Raw genomic sequence first — 1,829 nt, 5'->3', positions numbered from 1 at the left:
TAGCTGCAGTCAGCACTTCGCAAACGTTTTCCATGTATTTTCCGTAGCTTCCATGTTCAGGGAAAAGTAGCACTACGGGAAAAGTCTTCTTTTAAAAGCCTCACTGATGTAATTTATCAATGTAATCGCTTCTTGTGAACCCACTGAGTATGTTTAGGAAACACCTATATTTTCTATGCAGGAATCCCTGGAAATGTCACCTTTTAAGACAGTTTTCTAGACCCCAGAGATTTCAGACACAGAACTCCATGAATACCTTTGTCTTGTAAAGTTCAGGGAATGCTACCACAGAATTAAATTAAGTTTGAAATACAGTCAGAAAAATTACCCAGCTAATAATGAGAATTCAGCTAAAATATTTGTTCTATAATTCAACCTTCTATTTCATTTCAGAGGAGTTCAGTGTAGTGGTTGGGTTTATTTAAGTAACAGGTTAAGGATCTCCTTTTTCACTTGCAAAAGTTATGCAAATACTGTCAAATACTCCAGTAGTCTGGCACAGGAGCAATTTCATAGAATCACAGAATGGTTAGGGTTGGAAGGGACCTTAAAGATCATCTAGTTCCAACCCCCCTGCCATGGGCAGGGACACCTTCCACTAGACCAGGTTGCTCAAAGCCACATCCAGCCTGGCCTTGAAGACATCCAGGGATGGGGCATCCACAACATCTCTGGGCAACCTGTTCCAGTGCCTCACTACCCTCTCTGTGAAGAATTTCTTCCTGATATCTAATCTAAACCTCCAGATTTCACAGAATCACAGAGTGGTTGAGGTTGGAAGGCACCTCTGGGGGTCACGCTGTCAACCCTCCTGTTCAAGAAGGGACACTTAGACTGGTTGGCCATGACCATGTCCATATGACTTCTGAATTATCTACAAGATAGAGACTCCACCACCTCCCTGGGCTACCCATGCCAGTACTCAGTTACCCTCACTCTTCTACTCACTCCCGCAATTTCTGCTGTATACACCTGAGATTTCCCCTCTATTAGGTCACTGCAGCAGCCTAGCTCATGCTTTGCAAGGGGTGCACCATGCTGAAATCGGGGATATTTGAGTGGAGAAGCTGACACAGTAGTTTACTGAATGCATTTTTGGACCATTTACTCTGCAGTCGCCTGCGTATTCCTGGTGTAAACGGGAGATGGTGTAAACGGGGCCAGCTATGCAACAGTGGGGCATCGGCGCACAACGTGGGGCAGTGAGCCACGCCAGCTGATGGCAAAGCTAAAGCTTTCTGTAGAATACTTGCTTTGTGCGCAAACAGCATACTTCATGCTGCTTTGCTTGCATTACAGCTATTTTTAAGCAATCCACAACACGGAGACTTAGTATTTTGAACCTGCAAAAGGTCTGGAATGCGCTCGGGTCCCCCCTCCCGTGCAGTGTTTGTGAAGCTGTCCCTCCATACATGACGGACTGGAAAGACAAAGAAAAGGCAACAGCGTGGAGCCTGCGCGGACTGTGTAAATAGAAGTTTGAGTTTAGCAGACAAAGTTCACAGTTTGCAGTGAAAGGTCATAAGGATTTCAGGCATTTTTGGTATTTTGTCTCTGCTGTCTGCACAGTATCAAGCAAATAAAAACCCCTGATAGACAGCTTCCAATTCTGTATACTTGGCATCCCTGCTCAGCCTGAAGGAACACGGGAAGCTCTGTGTTTGGCATTCAGCAATTATTTGAGGACACGCCATCCCAACAAATCTTTAACACTTACGCAGCCCCAACTTGCCTGATATTTTTTCATGTGACATTTGATAATCTAAAAGGCTTACCCAGCTTCAGTTAAGCCAAGTGGCCTGCAGTTTTCTTGCTGAAAAGTATCAAAT

This window comes from Eurypyga helias, unplaced genomic scaffold (assembly GCF_000690775.1).
Source record: "Eurypyga helias isolate BGI_N326 unplaced genomic scaffold, ASM69077v1 scaffold7649, whole genome shotgun sequence".
NCBI classification, from domain to species: Eukaryota; Metazoa; Chordata; class Aves; order Eurypygiformes; family Eurypygidae; genus Eurypyga; species Eurypyga helias.
The sequence above is the reverse complement of the archived record's forward strand: the minus strand, read 5'-3'. Positions refer to the sequence as shown.